At 48.3% G+C, this 18764-nt stretch overlaps 1 protein-coding gene across 3 annotated transcripts in view; it reads left to right on the top strand.

Moving 5' to 3' along the window:
* The first annotated feature begins 1235 nt into the window (after nt 1-1235).
* Nucleotides 1236-18764, top strand: part of SETD5 (SET domain containing 5) — a 69292-nt gene continuing 51763 nt past the window's right edge. For 2 of the 3 annotated variants that reach the window (XR_012777502.1, XM_075514299.1), the window contains exon 1: nt 1236-1411. The gene's annotated coding sequence lies outside the window, so the exon portion shown is untranslated. The remainder of the gene's footprint in view (nt 1412-18764) is intronic. The other variant, XM_075514301.1, reaches the window with a different exon arrangement.

Genomic DNA, 18764 nt, shown 5'->3' with positions numbered 1-18764 from the left:
GCAGCGGGAGGGACCGCCGCCCTGCGGCGCGGCCTGCCTTCCCCCGCCGAGCCAGGAGGACGGCCGATGGCTCCGCAGACCCGTCCCGCGGAGGAGCCGCGGCTGCGCCCCGCATCCTCTCAGCTGAGGGGCGGTTCGCCGGCACCAGCGCAAGGAGAGCCCCTCGGCCGGGCCCAGGCGCCCACCCCGCGCCGCGGGGTCCCTCCTGCCCAGCGCCGCACCCGCGCCCCTCCTCCCCCTCCTCCCCTCCCGCGGAGAGGCCGCTCCTCCGCCTCACGCAGCCGGCCCGGCAGTCAGCGCCCGACGGCCTTTGTTTGGGGCTCCGGGGACGGAGAACCGGCCAGCTCTGGGCTCCAGCGGTGTGCTGGCACCTCTCCCCGCTGGCCGCGGCCTGTGAGGGGGCGCGGAAGGCGGCAGTCCCGGCGCGTCCTGTCCCCCTCGCCTCAGGAGCGCCCACCGGGCGGGGGCGGGCGGGAAGCAGCCGCCGGAGCAAAGCAGCTCCGTGGCGCGGCACCCGCGCTCCGCGAGGCCTGAAGGGAGGCAGCGGTGGCGGCCGCCGAGGGAGCGCGCCCGGGGGTGCCGGGGCGGCAGGCGGGCTGCCCGGCTTCCCCCGATGGGACCCCGGCACCGCCGCCGCCCCCTCCCCCCGCGGCGCGGACGTGCCGAGCGGCAGGCCCCGCGCCCGCGCCACCGCGCATGCGCCCTGCGCCCCTTCCCCCCGCCCCTCCGTCCCGCGCATGCGCGGCGCAGCGGCGACTGCCGCCCAGGAATCCCGGCCGCCCGTACCGCCCCTTCTTTCTGCCACGTGTCCCGACGCGGGAGTTACCCCGCGGAGAGCGGCCCCTCGGCGGGGGCGGTGACAGGCCCCGCCGGCCCCGCCCCTCGGCACGTAGCGCGGCTCGGCCGGCAGGCACTGTCGCAGCCCGCCCGGCTGCACCGCGTCGATGCTGGCGGCCGGCCACCCCCCCCTCGCCCCCCCATCCGGCCGAGTGGCAGCTCCGCGCGCCAATGGGGCGCCAGGACCGTGGGGCGAGCGGCGGGGCGGACGCGCGGCTCCCAATGAGGCGGGAGCGCGGGCGGGTCCGGGCGGCGAGGTCACCAATGGCAAGCATGTGTGGGTGGGGCGTTGGCGGCGGCGGGCGTCCCGGCGGGGCGGGGCGTAGCGCCGTGGCAGCCAACGGGGAGCGGGAGTGGGCGTGTCCGGGGCGCCCCTGGCGCCGGCGCCGGGGATCCCCGTGCGCCCAGTGCCGTTTCCGCCCGGCCTGGGGAGAAGCCGCCGCTACTGCTGCCAGGGGGAGGGGCTGGCGCCGCGGCCGCCGCCGAGGGCTTGCTCCCGCCGGCCGCCCAGGAGACGCCGTGGCGCTGAGCCGGGCCTAGTGCCGCGCGGGGGCCCGGGGAACGGGCCGGCCAGGTAGGCGCGGACGGGCGGGGACCGGCCGTGCCCGGCGGCGGGGCTGGCGGGAGGGGAATGTTGGGGCGGGCGGGAGGGCGGGCGGCCGCGGGGGGCTCCCGGCGCGGGCCGCGGCCCGGCGCTCCGCCCTGCCCTGCCCTGCCCTGCCCTGCCCTGCCTCGGGGGCCCGGGCGTCAGGGCCCCACCGCCGCGGTGGGGCAGCGGCCCGGGAGGCCCGGCCGACCCGACTCGGCGGGGGAGGCCCGGCCCGGCCCGGCGGCGCGGGCTATCATGGCGGTCCCGGTGGTGCGCGCCCGCCCGCGGCGGCCGGGCTCGGGCCGGTGGTGGCGGCATGCCGGTGCGGGGTTGGGGCTGGGGCCGGGGCCGGGCCCGGCCGCGGGGCTTTGTCGGTGGAGGCGAGCGCCGGGGAAGCCCCGCTGTAGGCTGGCCTCCTCCGCTCCCCATTTTCCCTCTTATTGTCCCGGCGGGCCTCGGGGTCGTTGTCCCTCTCGGGGCAGCCTCCTCCGGGCCGCCGCTGCCTGCCCCCGCCGCCGCTGCCCGCCCTGAGCCGCCGGCCCCTCCGGGCCTCGGGGGAGGCGGTGTTTGACCTGCATTTTCTGCTTTCTCATGGTGCCCGTGCGGCGTCTTCCCCCGAAACTCCCCGCTCCCGGCCCGCCCGGCGCCGGCCGGGGGCTGCAGCGCGGATTCTCCTGCATTTCCTCGCTCGTCACGCGTGGCCGTTGCGGCGTGGGTTCCCGGCCGCCTTGCCCCGCGCCACGGCCCCGCTCCGACCCCCGCCGCTTTCTCTCCGGCGGCACCGGCAAGGTCACTGTCGCCCGGCGGCTCGTCCTTGGGTGCCGGTGACCGGAGTTCACCGCCGGGTCGGGCGGGGAAGCGGCGGCGGGCAGCGTCTGGCCGTCCCCGGGGGGAGGGAAGGAGGCGAGGTGCGGGACCGCGTGTGGCCCTGTGGAAGCGGGGAAACGGGTGTAGCGGGGGGGGGGGGGGGGGGGGGGTTCACAGCCGCTGCCCGGCCGTGTCCCCGCGCTCCTCTGCCAGAAACCGAGCCCCCCGGGTGGGTTTTTGGGGGGAGGAGGGGGATTTCTGCGGGTCCGTAGAGGGCACGGGGTGCTGCAGGGCTGCGGTGGCTGCTGCGGGCTCCGGCCATGATGGAATGGGAGCGTTGAGGGTACGGCTGGGCCAGGGCAAGGGGCGAGGGGGCCCCTGCCTCTCCTTGTGCGAAGGGTGCAGCTGGGTCTCCAAGAACTTGGTGCTGGTTTCCGATGGTGTGCCGGTACGGGGTGGATTTCAGACGCTTCCCCCCGCCCGCCCTGACTGGGTGTTACTGCCATAAGGCAAAACCTAAACCCAGAAAAGGAATTTCCTATTTCTTCAGTAGAAACAGGAGATTCCCCTTTTCACTTGGATAGGAAATACTAGGATTTTTTTTTTTTTCCCCCTTCTTGTGGTTGACCCAGGAAGTCATCTTGTCGCCAGCCTTCTGGTTTTTTTGCTCTAGAGGTGCAGGGAGGAGGGTGTTGCTTTGCTCTGGATCCTGTGGGTAAGCGTTGAAGGCAGTGACAGCAGCTGCCGTTGGCTCTGGAGCTCTGGTTGCTATGAGAGAAGCTTCAGTAGACTTGGCTGCTATCTCCAGGGAAGGACAGCAGAGCAGCCTCCATTAGTGTGGTGGTAGAGAGATGGCTGGCTCACGTTCAGCAAAGGGCTTTACTTTTTGGGCCGTTTCCGCAGGTCCAAAGCAGAAGCGGGGGTATGTTTTGGTCCGGTGAGATAAAAACCTACAAGGTGGGTTTCATCGCTGTTCCTGAGTTAATGGAATTGCATTAAAGTGTGGGCTGGAAACCCTGAGTTACCCTTTCCAGATATTTTGGTCCGTGTGAAAAGTAGGACAGCGAGAATTGATATGATCTTCCTGTTAAGTGAAGGCTGCAGTCGTGTCTCTTTTGAACTCCAGTCTCCTTTCCAGCCAGTAACAGAGCCAGATGCTTTTCTTATTGTTTGTATGTCTCCTTCCTCCCCTTCCATCGCCTGGGCCCCACTTGCCTTATTGACTGGAATTTCTGCTGTGTGCAGTGGGTGTGTGCAGCAGACACCAGCCTGCTAGTGCTGAGAAGGGATTTTCCATTCACAGACCAGGGAACAGTCAAAATAAAGGCCCGGCTCAACTTTGGGACCGCAAACAGAAAGCTGGGAGAGGAGTTTCCCTCTGCTGCAGAGTAAAATTTATCCTCTGCGCTTCTTAAGCAGTTGTATGTCAAAATGTATAGAAAATGCTGCTCTGCTGTGGAATAGGGAGGTGAAACCTCCTGTGAATAATGGGGAAGATTCCCCTCTTTTGGTTGACTCAAATGCTTGATGAAGGAACAGTTTGCAGGAGGCCATTTTTGACGTGACTGTGTATTGTGGAATCTGCCAGCTTCTATCCCCACACTCTGTCTACTTGACTGCAATAGCTTCCTTTTTTTTTTTTTTTTTTTTTAAAGGAAGAATGAGTGCCTTTCTTATCTGCTTAACTAACCATTTGGCACTGGCTGCTGTCTGTGTGATATTGTATTGTTGACTTGGAGCTATTGGTGTATTCCAGTGCATTTGTTAGAGATGAAACTGTTAGTTGAGGTATGCAGTATGGGAAATAGGAATACATTAGCATTAGAAAACAACTGCCATCTTTGTAAACTAACACCTATAACTGGCAGCCCCTTGACCTGGCCTGAGTTACCAAACTCAGAATTACTATGAGCTTGAAGCAAAAATTCCAGGAGCAGAATAATGTGAGAGAGATTAAAATATGCCCTTAAATCCGCTTGACTGGCAGCAATCATGTGGTAGATGCCAAACTCCGAGTAGCTCTTGTGTTTGAGGATCTGCAGCACCCAAATGGTTTCACAAGGTGGGGTGAGCAACTTTTAACCCATCTAAAATGCATCCATCGCTGGGGCTGAATGTGGTACCTGCTGCCTGGCACGGAGTGACACGACAACAGTAATGAACTTAGGATTTTGTGAGTACGAAAACTAGCTCCTTGGTTTAATAAAATACGGCAAGTGATCTTCATGGCCCCTTAGTCTTTGTTTACAGTCCCTCTGTACGTTGTTTACAGTCTCTCTGTATGTTATAATAGGGAATTAATCCACTGCCCCGCATCCTGTCGAATAACTGGTACCGCTTTGACAAGGCCTTTGCTTTTCGTTTTACTGCCGTATCCCAAGTGACCTGAGAGTAATATTCCTTAGCTAATGTTGTCTGTGATTTCACCACCCCAAGGTGAGGCAGTGAAATCCCACGTACGTTTAAATCCCTTTTTAGAAAGAGGAGGCAGCTACAGCCAGATCTTATTTTGAAAAGGAATAGGTGAAAGTTGAAAAAACCCATAGGAGAGAGATGGTGTTGAACTGGCATCTCAGAATGTGCAAAAGTTTATGCTCTTTTTCTGGGGGGGGAATCCAACGACAACTGCTGATTTAAATTTTCCAGATGTTCCGTGAAGTAAAAAAAAGCGTTTTTAATTCAAACTTCCAGGTGTGAAGCATGCAAGGGAGAACTAAATGTGTGGGTCCCAGCCATGTAATTTATTAGTCTGACCGGTCTATTCTTTCTCCCATTTTGGGTGATCAGACTTCTACAAACTTGTTTTGAATGATGTGATGAGATTAAAATGTTTCTATCTATTCTGGCGATAGTAAAACAAACATAATGAGTGTTCAGAGGTTTGAAGCTTCAAAAATCATTGGTCTTATGGCAATATTACTGTATTACAGATGCACATTTGTGTTCTTACTCTGGTGCTGCTTGTGTGTGTAACTCTGAAATCTTGCCAGTGAAATCTCATGTTACATGCAGTATATAAGAAAGGTTGCAATAGGCAAAGGTTTTTTTATATGTATACAAGATGTAGTAGCAGTACTTGAGTTGAAAGCATTAAATGTGTGTTTAAATGTACAACATGTGAAATACTGTCTCAGTTGCCCTTACGAAACTTAAGCTCCTATTTGATTTTAAAATAAAGACTTTGTTGCATTTTACTTGTCTATTTAGTTTTTTTCTCTTCCAAATTTAAAAAAAAAGCTATGGATGTTAAAGCTGTTACAGATTCTACAGCCAGTCTTTGGCTTCCGTGACTGGCTTGTGGCAAGAGTCAGTGCACGGTAAGTTTGCACTTACATTGTTAGAGACAGTTTTGTATAAATATGTCTTAGCCTAAACCTTTTACTTATTTTGATCATGGAAAAAAGCCCCAGACTGTAAAGCAGCAAGAGTTCAACATCTTGAAACTGTGGGAGCTGAGGGGGGTTTTCCACTTTTTTCTTAATTCCTTATTGGAATTGCTGGGGGGTTCTTGGTGGTGGTTTTTCTTTTTTTTTTTCACAGGATTTGCTATTTTGGTGGCAATTTTCCAGTATTCCTGTAGCAAATCAGCCGAGCGGCGGCCCCTGTCCCTGCTGAGCAGGGAGAATGTGCAGTGCTCCTGGCCTCCCTGCTGAGCTCACGCAGGGGTGGGACTTGCTAAGCTGCTGAAATCGCAGCTAATGCCCACTGAGCATGCTGAGAAACAGTTTTTCAACTGCTCCTAGTTTAAATTTTTTTTTTCTTCTATAATTAGTAAAGATGCTCTTTGTCTCGGAGGATGATCTACACGACAAATCAGGAGATTCTTGTTCATCGTCCCCCTTCCCCCCTGCCCAAGCTAGTGGTGAAGTGTTATTTTCCTGTAACAAAAATAGCTAAAGGGATTTTTCCCTCATTTCAACTGATGAGTCTGAACTTGAAAAGCTGTAGCCCAGAAGAAGAAATCTGCAGTGAATAACAGCCCTAATGCTAGTTTTTGTTGCCACAAGCCCTATAGGAGCGTCAATAGTGTTTAAATTGTAAATCTGCAACTTTCTGATCCTTAAATCTAATTTAAATGCTTAAACAGTAGAACAAACAAATTATATTTTTAAATAATAAATTTGAGAAAGAAAAGCTTTCTTGGGTGAGTTTTATTTTCCTCCTACCAAACACACACAAAACCCAATTATTTTAATGAGCAATATGGGAAATACTCAGAAAAATGTACTGATGTGCTCAGACTTCAAGGTGGAAAAATGTGGGAGGACTTGTCAGCAGTTTGAGTGGCAAGCTTTTAGTGAGCAGGAGAAGTAATTTCTTTTGTGGTCAGGAATCTAATAGTCCCACATTCACCAAACATGAAGAAAAAAGGAGGAATGAAGAGGGAGGAACATAGAAGAGTGGCATTGAGAAATAGTCAGGAATTTGGCTTTTAGAGTGAAGTTTAGAAGTGATCTGTTGTTTATGCTAAAGTTTAATCCTTATAAACTTGATAACGTAGACAGGTCTTGCATTCCTCCCCGAGGGTCACGGAAGGGCTAAGTTTAGCAAAGGGGAGGTATCCCAAGCAGTCAGATCTGTGCAGTTTTCAAGGCAGCAAACTTTTTTGTTTATTCATCCTGTTCTAAACGAGCTTAGTTATTTTTTTCACTTACAAGTAGCCTTTGGAGACAGAATGTGAGTTAGTTTTAAAACCAAAATGCTTAAGCCCTAAAATATTTTGAAGTAATTTCAGAGTAGAAAGGTCATGGTGCTTGTGATGTGTTCATATTTAGAGCGTGATTACAATTGCAATCATACACATTGACAAGAAGATATTGTCTGGATTTGGTAGCTGCTCATTTAGTGACTCAGGCTTATTCCTGTTGTCCTTACGGAGCTCATACCAGGGTTTTCTTCTGCAGCCTTGTTGATTTACAGGACAAAACTCTTCCAGTGACCGTGCCAGCAGCCCAGAAAACAGTTTGAAGTTCTGATACTGAGAAGAACCCTCTTGACTTTGAAGTGAGCAGTTTGAAATGTAAGTCGTCAATGGAGAAGGAGTGCGAGACCCTGCCATCAAACTTTTTAACAGAACATGCCTGCTGATGATGATTCAGTAGAAGAAAAAAGTCAGGATGCAGCTTGGAGTTTTAGTTTGTTGGTGTCACGTAATGCAGTCTCTTGGTTTTGCATAGACTTTGAATCATGAAAATAAGTGGCCGGAGGATTTTTGAGGATTGTGTTGCATGGAAATATTTGGATAAGGAAGCCCCTGTAAGACGTTGTTGCTCTGACTGGAGGGGGGGAATGACGCAGCTTGCTTTTGGGAGCAGAATATGGGAGCTGCAGAGGTGATAGCTGGTAGGAGGATGGGACCGGGAAGACTGAGACTTCTCATCACAGCTCCAGGTAGTGCAGAGAATGGGAGCAGAGGAGTATTTTTTGGTGTGGCCCTATTTCCCAGCTGTGCCTCTGCCCAAATTGCATCTTTCTGGCAATGCTCTCGGTCACCCTCTAGGACTGATACCCCTTCAGGATGCCCGTGTGGAAGCTGCTCCCAAGGAACAGTTCTCCAATGTTTTTATGGGAGAGAGTGAGGAGGTGAGAATGTATCCTTGCTTGTAGGCAGGAAGGAATACACTGGGAAAAGTTTGAGAACCAGTGATTTAGGAAACTGAAGTGCCCTGGGGGTTCAGTGTGGAGCCCTTAAAAATAGTTAGCATGTCTCAACCTGAGTTGCAGTATCAATTTATAGATACTTGGAAGAGTATATGAGCCTTTTGCATTCATGTGGCCTTTAACTAAAGACACTAAAACAAATTATTTCCTGTGTTTTGGTGGCATTAGGTTGGAATAACTTATAATTATGCTGCAAGAATGCTTCCAGTAATGTGGCTGTAGATTAACTTTTGCCACAGCAAAGATCTGGAAGCTTCCTGTATAAATACAGCTAAAGCGAACCTTTGAAGAAAAGACGACTGCTTGATCAAGTTAAGTAGGCTCTGCTTGACTGTAGAGGAGACTGGCTTTCCTAGTCAAAGTTCTTTTGCAGTTTCATGAATTTCAAGGATGTTGGGGTTCAAGATGGCCTGGAGGTTAATAGGGAACGAGGGTACTTGCAGGGTGAAAGTCAGGTTCTAAGCTTGCCACAGACTCGCTTTGTTGTGCAGTTCTTCTAATATCCGCCTCAGAGTTTGCTCGTATATGAGAATTTGTGTGTTAAACTGCAATGGGTGTTTGTGACACGCTGTATGTTCTTTACACGAGGTTGTGTAGGTTTTTGGTGCATGCTAGTGATACAGTTCCACGGCAATTCAAGCTGACCTGCATTGCTGCTGCCACAGTCCTGCTCTCCTTCCCACCATCACTTTTGCCTCTGTTCTGGCCCATGCCTGCCCCAGTAGTGAACTATTCAGGAAGGCTACCGTGACGAAAACAAGTGCATTTCATATTTGGAAGTAAGAGTTTTCTGCTGGCTTCTGCCTGAACTGCTCGACTGTGGGGTCAGGTTAGCACCAGTGCAGAAAGGAATGGGGAGGCTGCACTGAAGCTGTGCCAACTGAAGTCAGCTTGAAACTATTGCAGAACTGCACCCTGCGAGTGAGGTTACTCCGGGTGAAGTTACACGAGACAGCTGAGTACATCCAACAGCTCCGCTGCTGAATGGGGGAAGTTTTGCCCCCCCCTTCCTCTCCCACCCAACGGGGAGTTCTGCCTTTTCTGTTTGCCAGCTCTGGTTCTTGCTGGATCCCTTTTCTGAACTCCTTCAGCTTGCTAACCCAGCAGAAAGCTATGTTGGGCTTATTTTATGTTTTGGGTTTTGCTGGATTATTTTTTTGCCAAGATAGTGAACTGAATCGGCTCGCCAAGAGATTTGACGAGCATCCAGAGCCCTCACAAAATAAATAGGGGAGAGCATATGGGTGGAAGTGCAGAGGATGTGGTGGGGACTGGAGAAGGGGAGCAGGGTCTCCGCCTTTCGGTGGCAGCACACAGTGCGGCCAGCCCAGGCTGTCCCCTGGAACTTCACACTCCTTTCAAAGGAGAGTGCTCACCGCAGAGGGGACGGTAGCTCAATCTGTGAAACACTGTGGGCTTGTGCCCTTGGTCGCTGGAGCGCGTGGAGTACTTTCTTTAGATGAACATTTAGTTTTCTGCTTGAAAGTTGGCGGTGTAGCCTTTCCTTCGTCTGCTCTTGTTTGCTCAGGAAGCTGGTCAGATGTGAGTTTTAATGTAGGCTTGATCTGTGATGGTGGAATGGTGTTATAACCTACACGTGGTGCTTAACTGTTTCAAAATAGTGAATTCTTGGAGGTATATTTTTGCAGAAAGTAAATACAGCAGAGAGCTGAAATGATGTCTCATTTTGGAAGATGGCAAAATGTTAATTAGTATACAATTATTACAAATCTGTGTAAATAAATGTACCACACAGTATTCCTTATCCTTTTTTTATCTCGTAATTAGAAAGTATTTATTTTGCATTTATTTGCCAGTCGTTATGACTTGTGAAATATCCAGGCGTGCAGAAAATTATGAATTACTGAGAATACATTGTCAATCAAATTATAAAAAATACAGTAGTAAAAAAACCATAACATGAATTCCATCTAGCTTTGCTGAAAATGTATAGAGACATGAGTGCGACTGGAACAACGCAAGAATTTAATTCAGCCAAGGCCAGCTGCAGCAGAAACTTGAATCCTATTTCTTTAATACGGAAAACTTGGTTAGAGCAGCATATATTTGAAAAAGAGCAATTGTCTGTGTACTGCAGATCCCGGTGTGTGCTGCTCGGTCTGCTCACTGTGAGTTGGGGCTTTTAGTTTCGTACCTAGTGAGACTACGTGGTCTGGTAGAACTTGAGGCAGCATTTTGGCTGTTTGAGTTTGAATGCAATTGTTTAAATGTTAGCATGTCATGACATCTCCAAATGCATATTGCTGTGCACCAAATTGATGTTGGGCGTGAGCAGCATGTCTCATAAGCAAGAAATCTCATCTGTTGTGAGGGTAATCTTTTATTTCATGAAAATCTTCACAAATAGCCCCAAATCCATCATGTTGCAATAAAGGAACTCGGCAGATTGTATTTGCTGTGTTGTGCTTCACGGCCGATAGCAGTTGTTCTGACTTTGCAGTGTGGTAGCTGAATACCTAGGTGAGCAGTTGGGTGACGTATGTTGGTAGTTCCTACGTACTTCATCTGAACGGTTGTGTCCACTCCCTGCCCGTGCCCCCAGGTAGGTACCCAGGGTTGGGACACATCCTTTACCTTGACAGTAGCCAGGCAGAAGATGGAAAGTTTTACTAAGTAGTAGACGTTATATTTTGAGCTAAGCCATCTCCAACCTGTCTCTTTAGATAAGTGTCTTGTCAGTAGGAAGATCTCTGCTGAGGTTAAAACTACGACTTGTGAGATATGTAAAGGAAATACCCTAATGCTGCCACACGACGGTCCTGTTTGGAAAGGCTGTTCTTGGGTGCTCTGCCTGAGTGGGAGGCACTTGGATGCCGAAGTCGCAAGCTGATGGCATCCTTTACACACCCATGGAATCGCCGTTAGGGCTGCTAAGGAGAGCAGTGCTTGTTACCTTTCCAGCTTAGCTCCTGAAACACTTGGAGCACGGTGTGGGTCAGTTGGAGAAATTCAAGAAGCCGAGCACGGAAGTGCTTGCGTCTTGTGGCAGCACAAGTCCACCCTTTGGTGCATTCTCTTCGGCCGCTGTGGGTTCAGAGTATCCTTCAGGAAAAATTCAGATGTAGAATTTGTAAGAAGATGAAAAATTCACAAACTGGGAACAGACTTTCCCCACAAGCTGCCAGCGAATGTAAGAGTGAAATTAATGTGTCACAGTTCCTATTTTCTGCTCCTGCATTTCTAAGTTTTACATAGGCAGATAGAAGTAATAAATTAATAAAGAATAAAGCGTTAGCGTATTCTAAAAGCGAGACTATACATTGAAACCTGCAGTCATTAGTTAGGCCTTTCTTGGGCATAGCTTGGGACTTGCCAGCTTGAAACTGGTCAGCAGAAATTTGTTGAATCAGATGTGGAGAAGAGGAGCTTGAAGGAGCAGGGAGAATGAAATAGCATGTCCAAATGTTGATGTAACTTCTCTGGGTTTTGCACAACTGTATGAAAACATAACCAGGATCCTTTTGGTGAAATCCTTTGACTGAAAATACCTTCTCTTTTTTTTTTTTTTTTAAACCATGTCACACAGCGGAGATGGATGGGGATGATTTAGGAGCAGGCTGTTCTTTGCGAGCAAAGTTTGTAGCTTTCTGTTGCTCTTTCAGTGTCAGAGTTTAAGGCGTCACTCCTTTTTCTGAGCGGTACTGAAGTAGGCTGTTCCCATGAGAGTCACCGTGTTGGGGCAACATTTGCAAGGAATTCTGAAATTTTCAGTTTTATGTGAAGAGAAGGTTGTGAGGGAGGAAATAAATGGCCTTGACACATATTTGAAAAGTGATGGAAACTTTTCAGCATTTTGTAAAACAAAATTACCGAAGTTGTTAAGAAAGATGGTTGTTACTGAAATCGTATGTGGGTTTAAAATGTAAAAATTCATCTTGAACAATGGGACTTGCTATGGAGTTCTGATAGGATTGAGAAGGTTTAATTTAGCTTAGGTTAAAATCTCTCTGGTTAAACTGATCATCCCCACTTTTTGGGAGGCTGCCGCTTCTCACCCGGGATGCGTGCGTGGGTCCTTAGCCTGTACTGACTGTGGATGAAACAAGGGGAATGGCCACAGTGATTTAAATTTTTTTCAGGCATTGTTTTCCATCCAAAAGTTCAAGATGCAATTCTGCCAGGGCAGTTTATCCCCACTCCTGTTCTGGTGAAATCTATTGATTTAGCTCTAGCTATCATGTGTATGGCTCGAAACACTGTGTGTGACATCTCAGAAGTAGTATTCTGATTTTACTGATGGGAAAATTAAGGCACAAAAAAAGGATTAGCTTGCATAGGACATCTTATAGGCAGTGTGGAGGTAAAACATGGATTTTTTTTTTTTTAATTTTTTTTTTTTAATCCTGGTCTAGTGGTGCAAATTGCCTCTCAGACTTCTAGGTAGCCATCTCGCCCACACCTCTCCCCACATGTCCATGTTCTGTAGTGCTGTGTTGCTTCTGTATATACCTTTGGTTTCTTTCAGGAAAGCAACCAGGGGTTTTAATACTGATGTTAATAGGTGTGGTGGGGAGTACATTGTGTACTGGATACAGGTGAAAAAACTCTCCTGTATGAGTCGTTGATGGGGAAGCGTGGTAGTGTGAGCCAGGGTATTTTTCCTGCTTGTTTTCACTAGCATTGTAATGCTACAAGATAATTCGGGTTAAGAACAATGTTGCTACTGATTTGTACCATCAGGACTGATAAACCATGTGAAGGGGCCTTCAGAGTATCTTGGCAAACTGTGTTTGGATGCTTAGTCCATGCAAAGTCTATCTGCATTATTCAGGAAGATAATTCCTGTCTGTGCTGTTGTCCTCCTGTGTTGAGATCATTCTCCTATCCAACTGTTACCCAGCTGAGGTCTTGATAGTTCTCAGTTTTTCCATAATGACAAAATCAAATTAGCCCTACGATGACTGGTGCATGTGAAATTCTTCTCGGTTAAAGCACGTTGCCCTGAATATTTTCTGGCTATTTTTTTTCTTGGGAGAGTTCAGTGTCTTGTGTTTGAAAGGGAAAGCAGAAAAGATGCAGATTAGGAAACGCTGGTGTTTAAGGTACAGGGAGGAGCGCGTAGCTTGCTTCCAGAACAAAATCTGTCCAGCTGTGGCTTAGTCATCTTCAGTCTTATAAAATGTGTCCAATCTAAATAGTTGAGCATCTCCCTCCTGAATGCAGCAAACCAGCGTCTTCTGTGCTTATGTGAAGCTGTAACAGGCGCAAGCCATCTTCTTAGGAGTGCCTTCATACTTGTGAACCTGCAGCATCCATCATGCTGTCAAGCCTCATTTACTCACGTGATGGGATTTTTTTTTTTTTTAATTCTGTTCCACAATTTTTCCAGGTTTAAAGAGGTTCCTTGCTGTTGGCAGGGAATACAGCACTGATAATCCCAGACAGGAGAGCAGAGAACGTAACGTGAGAACAAGAGTGACTCTCCTGAGTCAGACTCAAGGTTTTGTTCGTTTCTGACAGGTCCAAAAATTGATGCTTAGGGAAGAACGTAAGGTGAGAGGATCACAGGATCTTGCCTAACATCTCTAATTTCAGTGTAGTAGTTCATGCTGTTCCATTAAATACAGCCCTGCTCTCAGTCGCTTTGATTTCACATAGCTATTCTTTAAGGAAAGGGGGATAACTTGACTGTTATGACATGTTTTTGTATGGATAAATATATGTCCACATTAATCCTTTGTTTATATAATTACAGTTTTTTTGGAGGAGTAGGGGAGGTTCTTTTTAATGACTGAAGCAAGAACTGGTAAGCTTTGTAGGAACTGGCTTGTGTGAGTTGAAAGATACTCTGTGCTAGTTAGGGGATGGTGGACATCCTTACTTAAGTAGTCAAAGAAACAGATCCTGCGAGTGTGTTGTTAAATAAACATATTGATAAAGGTAGGTGCTGATAAATCTTACTACTGTGGACATGGAATATAACACTGAAAATTATATGAATACATTTGCCACTAATACATGTTTCATGAAACTGTGGGGAAGCTAACATCTTAAGTCACCTGTGTATGCAGTGGAAGAACAGTCTCCTTCGGAGCAGTAGTTAGAGCTGCAGCTTCACTTGGTAGTTCGAAGCATTCTTCAAAGGCTTCTGAGAAAGTGTTTGATGTAGTTTTAGTTTTAAAAAAAAGTTTTACACTTTTTTTCATAAGAACTACAAATGTACTGTGCTCATTGTGGAGACTTAATGGCCTGGGTCGATGCTGCCTGGGGACCTCTAGGCTGCAGCCTGTTCCATGATTTTAAATTTCCCCCAAAGAATTGTGGTAAATCCATATGCTGTTTTTTAGGCTGTGCTTGACAAACACGGTCTAGCTCACTTGTAAGCTGCGATGCCAAGTGTAGAAATGACTAGGTGAGATTTTCCAGTCTTTGTTAGGTGGAAAGTCAGATCATCAGAAGGTTATTTTTGGCCTTAAAATGCATAGTTACGCAAACACTTAGTGGCCCTGGAGAAGAAATGAGCAATGCTGTGAGCAACCTGATCCAAGTTGGCCCTGCTTTGGGGAGAGGAGGGGGTTTCAGTCAGTTAACCTCCAGTGGTCCCTTCCAACCAGGATTATTCTGGAGTTCTGTGGAAGTTGGACTGGGTGTAGGAGGTGGGCATGCCTGTTTTGGGTGGAGAGGGCAAGAGTTAGGAGGAAGAAGGTAGGGTACGCTGACACTAGAAATGGTTGTGCTGGAGAAATTGCATTAACGGTGGAGATCTAAAATATCTGGGATTGTAACTTGGAAAGGACACACCTAGCTTTGTAGAAGGTTTGTGAGATGAAATCAGCTTTTAATTTACAGCTCTTTAGAATCTTTTTATCTGGATAGCATAAAATATTTGATAAAGCTTCTGTCAGAGAGACACTAGTGGGATAATAAAGTATGTTTAGAGAGCTCTGAATTGTTTTGCCACGTTTCAACAAAAGATATGAATCCGTCCAGTTGCAAGGCGATGCATTTGTTAGCAAAACTACAAACCCACCTATCCATTGTGAAACAGCATTTTGGAAAGCAGTACCTCAGAGGGTTTTAAGGTCTTTACAGCTAGTTGCTTCTACATGGTACTTGGGCCAGTATTTTATTTAAAAGGATTAATGTGATTCTTGGGCATATTGAGAAGAAAAAAGTGGGGGAAAGGAATGTAAAGCAAAAATAAGTAATCTTACAAACACAGCAACATTGAGACTGATACTGGAATTGAATTTTGGTTTCCATGCTTCAAGAAGAATGCCAGTGTATTTGGAGAGAATTCAAAGGACAGCTGCAGAAATGATCCAGGGACTGGAAAATAAGCCTCATGATGTGAGGCTTAAAGGAGCTCAGCTTATTGAAAAGACAATTGAGAGAGGACTTGATCTTTCTCTAAAAGGACTTGTGAGATTTGCTGACAAAGGCATAGCAATATCAACTGAGGTTAGAAAAATTCAATCTTGAAGTACAGTTTCTTAGCAATGATAATAATTAAACATTGGAATGGTTTACAGGGAGGGGGAAAGGAGCGAACGTTCATCTTAGTTTTTTAAAATAGGCCCAACTCACTTCTTTCTGGAGAAAATATATTGTGGTTTGTTTGTTTGTTTTTTTTAATGATGATAATACTCCTTTCCTGACACTGGAGTTTAAGAATCTTTAAAGTTTTCGTACCGTGATCAGTTGGCGCAAGTTCAGATACATGCACTCTCCGTCAAAGCCAAGATCATGAAATTAAGATGAATTTAGAGGAGAAATAGTTAACCTGGTGCTAGAATACTGCCTTGCATAAGACACATAAGATGTGAAGTGAACTCTGAAATTTAATGCTTTGTGGCTTGCATCGTTGGAACTCAGTTCTTTCCCATACTGCGTTGCTTCAGATGTTTAAGATATGGTTAAGGCTTTCTGAAAGCCTCTACAGAAAAGCCCTGATGTAACTGTGTACACTCGCTGTATTCAGATGAGCATTTCTGAATTCCAGTTGACCGCAGCAGAAGGCTGTAAATCTTTTTCATCCTTTTTTAGAAACAGTATTAAAAAAATTGAACATTGGCAATACAATTACAGTTCCTCTGAGAGGCAAAGTAAGCACAAGCTCTCCTGGTAGGTTTCATTCTTAAATTAATGTAGGGTATTCTCTCTCTCTCAAGTTAACTGGACTTAGTTGGAAAGTTTATTTGTGTTTGAAACAATATTAAATAATTGTCAGAGGCAGTTTTCTAATGGCACTTATTTGCTGGTTTTCGTGCCATCCAAATGAGAGTACTTCAGCAACTCTGCTCCTCCCTTACTTTGTAAATTCACCTGGGGAATTGAGTGACTCAGTTTGGTAATGGCTCCAGATCATGCTCCTACTTTTTATTTGCATTTGTCCATTCCACCGCTCCCTCGATGGCTGCCGAGTTTCTATATTTCCATAGATTACCTTGTTCCAGATGCCTTTGCAGGCATGCAGAGCTCTTAAATTCCCTTCTGGTAGCTCTAAAAATCTGCTGCTTTGTGCAGGTGGAGCTCTGGTCGGTCCTGCCTGTACGCACGCTCATCCTCGCCTGCGCAGAGGAGGACGTGGAGCTACCTGGGCTGCTCTCGCCTCTTCTCCGGCACGGCTGCATTCCTGCCTCTCCTCCTCTGGGTCCGGCCAGGGAGGAGCCCCATCGCTCTCATCTCCACAGCTGTGCAGTAAGGAAAGGCTTCTGTGTCCTAAGGAAGAAGAGGCAGCTCAAAACTCTGTAGCTTTTTTGAACGTCGAGCCTATCGATTTGTCACATAAATCGAGCTGTTTCTGAGGTGGGAAAGAGGTTGTCTAGCAACTGCAAGTTTCCTTGCTCAGGGCTAAAGGGATAGCAAACTGCAGAAACGTGTTGGGGCACTCCACAGTGTAAAGCAAAGGCCTCCAGCTTTGAGATCTAGTGCAGCAGTCCCTGCTAGTCCCCTCGTCCAGACAGCCCTCTCTGTCTTAACCTGCAGAAGCGACTCGCAGAAAGTGGTACACGCAAAAGAGGTTGTGAAGACGTAGCAGTAAAGAAATCTCCCCCCTTCCTTGCCTCCCCTCTCTGCTGTGTCATCACCAGCATCGAGAGGCTGATGGAGACGACCTGCTGGAGGGTCGTCAGCCTCTTCAGCGTGAGCAACTCTAGCGTTTCAACCTCTTAGTTTCATCGTGTGGTTGTACATACCTGTGCGTAGTTGCGTTTGCGATAATCATGAAAACGTCCTCAATATATTACTCTGCTCATAATTCAACATCCAAAGAACCCAGCGGCCGTGGTAGCAGATAGCATTTCGTTATTGATGTGTTACAGAACCACTTGCTCAGCATCGCTTTCGTGTGAGCTCCACAACGAGCGCTCTTGGCCAACTGTTTGATGTCAGTCCTCCCGTGTTACCCCCCACATGCAGTTAAGGTAGCAGGTTACGGTGTTGTGTACTCATAGAGAAGCTCTTCTCAAAGGAAGGAATTACTAATTTGCCTGCAAGTCACCAGAAATAAATCTGGTTTAAGTGACTTTTGTCTTTATTCAGTCACCGGTTGCAGGTTTGTGACTGCTGATTTCTGGTCATCTGCATTTACTTGGAAAATGCGTTCAACTGGATTATCCGCTTTTCATCTTGTTAACAAAAAATGGGCTAGTCAAAAAAGTGACCGTGGCTCTCAGCACTGTCTGTACCAAATGCTGAGCTTTGCATTTCTTGCCAGCAGTTCGAAGCAGGTATTTGGAAGCTTCCTGCATAAGTGTCACACTTTCATCTCTGTGGTTGTAAGAGCAAGTCTTTGATTATCTTGTTTTACCAAAAACTTACCAAAATAACTTATCAAAACTTATATTTCTTAAAGCTTGATGGTCCAATATGTTGTTTACTGGTGACTTATACTGTAAATCTTACTACTGTAATGTTCCAATTGGGTGAACGTCCACCGTGCACGGAGGATCCAACATACAGAGCCGGGGCATACCATGCTGCTGTGTCGGTAGTACCTGCGTTTTGGGATCAGCACATATCTTGCCGGTGCCAAAATACAATATAACACGAGATGCAAGTAAGCCAGAAAAGTGAATCACAGTAAAGAACATCTCTTGAACATAATTCAGCATCAGCAAGCAGGTAGAAGCCCCAGAAGGGGAAATAAGTAAGGCTTTTTGGCTGATACGCTGCCTTTGGGCCTTCGTGATTGCTCTCTGCCACTGTCCTACTGACTCTGTCTGCTCTCTTAAGTAGAAAAAGTAGATCTGCAGGAAATGTGTGAGTTTTCTAGGGGTCCCAGAACCATCTTAAATGACCAAGAGTGCCACTGGGCACCAGTGCCTGGGCAAGTGCTGTAGTCGGTGGAGTTTCCTACAGTGACCTTCCTGAGAAGGGGATGTGGTGGGGCAATGCAGCGGGCTGAGCTTTGAAACCTGCCACAGCATCGGAAGATTGCTGAAATCCTTATTAACCGTGTAAAATTCACTGGATTTTAACGCTTCTCGGTGATTACGTAGCTCAGTTAGTAAATGGATCCGACTCTTGCTGTGCGCGGTGCAGGTTGCAGGTGTTTTCGTAGCCGGGTTTCCCACTCGAGGCGTGTTGGGCAAACCGGTGTTTGTTGGGACGCAGCACACGAGCATTACGTAAGCCTGGAGTAACTTCCTTACACTGCGGAGAAAAATGTATTTGCATGATCGCAAGCCCAGGTGCAAGGCTGCAAAACTCGCCGGTCACAAACCGCAGAGGCCGGGCTGGAGCCGGGAGGGCACTCGGTGATGGTTTGGGCAGGGAGGGAAGGGTCAAAATGAGTCCTATAATGGAAAGCAAGGCCGAACCTTTGCTTGGGAGCTGCGGGTCCGTAATTGCCACTCTGTGTGATGTTGCCACGGCTGCTCGGGCTGTCCCTGCGTGGTTTCCTGGT

This window comes from Mycteria americana, chromosome 11 (assembly GCF_035582795.1).
Source record: "Mycteria americana isolate JAX WOST 10 ecotype Jacksonville Zoo and Gardens chromosome 11, USCA_MyAme_1.0, whole genome shotgun sequence".
Lineage (NCBI taxonomy): Eukaryota > Metazoa > Chordata > Aves > Ciconiiformes > Ciconiidae > Mycteria > Mycteria americana.
Note: the sequence above shows the minus strand (reverse complement) of the source record. Positions and strands in the feature narration are given on the sequence as shown.